Below are 1,021 nucleotides of genomic sequence, written 5' to 3'. Positions count from 1 at the left end.
TACCAAATGGTACTCCTACACCGCAACATCTAACCGCAAATTTTATTGCCAAGTCCGCCTTCATCCAATTAGTTGAGAGGAGCCAATTTGGAGGGATTCCTAGTGAAGACCCTCATTCTCATATGGAAACCTTTTGCGACTATTGTGATGCAATCTCTCAAACGGGCGTGACTCAAGACCAAATTAGATGGGTCTTATTTCCTTTTTCTTTAATCGGCACCGCGAAGCAATGGTTGAAGGGCCTTGATAAGGCCACCCTCGGAATAGATTCTTGGAAGAAGTTGGCTCTAGCTTTCTATAAAAAATTCTACCCACCGGAAAAGACTAACATGCTAAGAGCTCAAATTACGGGTTTTAAGCAAAGGGATGAAGAGTCTTTGTATGAAGCTTGGGAGCGGTTCAAGGGAATTTGTCGCTCATGTCCTCACCATGGACTTAGCGAATGGTTTTTGGTACAACAATTTTGGAATGGTTTATATGAAGATTCTAGGAAAATTCTCAATATGGGATCAAATGGAATGTTCACCGAAGTTGATGACAATCAAACATGGAACAAGATTGAGGAAATGGCGGTCCATAACTCACAATATAGTAGACCTCGCAAGGCTACTAGAGGAGGAAAGCATGAAGTGGACTCCGTTACTCAATTGGGTGCTCAACTTAGTGCTCACATTGACACAATCAACTTGAAGTTTGAACAAGCTATGGCTAGACTTGAGGAAAACTCAAAATCATCAAAACATCATGTTAATGCCATGACGGCATCCTCATCAATCCCAAATGGGATATGTGAGAATTGTGGAACTTTGGGACATGACCAAGGTGAATGTAGGGGAACAAATGAACAAGTGAATGCTTTCCAAGCATACAAGAGTGGTACCCCTTATTCCAATTTTTACAATGAAAACACCAAATTCCATCCAAATCTCTCATTCAAAAGCCAAAATGTTCAAAACCCTCAAACAACATACACTCCACCACCCATGAGAAACCAAAATCAAAGACCCTTTTACAATCAAAA

At 40.8% G+C, this 1,021-nt stretch overlaps 1 non-coding gene across 1 annotated transcript; it reads right to left on the bottom strand.

Annotated features, from left to right (window-relative positions):
* Window positions 1-329: 329 nt before the first annotated feature.
* Window positions 330-436, bottom strand: LOC141637116 (small nucleolar RNA R71). Its single transcript, XR_012541678.1, has one exon. It is a non-coding gene; the product is annotated as a small nucleolar RNA R71 (small nucleolar RNA).
* Between the last annotated feature and the right edge of the window lie 585 nt (window positions 437-1,021).

The sequence above is a fragment of the Silene latifolia genome, chromosome Y, assembly GCF_048544455.1.
Source record: "Silene latifolia isolate original U9 population chromosome Y, ASM4854445v1, whole genome shotgun sequence".
NCBI classification, from domain to species: Eukaryota; Viridiplantae; Streptophyta; class Magnoliopsida; order Caryophyllales; family Caryophyllaceae; genus Silene; species Silene latifolia.
Note: the sequence above shows the minus strand (reverse complement) of the source record. Positions and strands in the feature narration are given on the sequence as shown.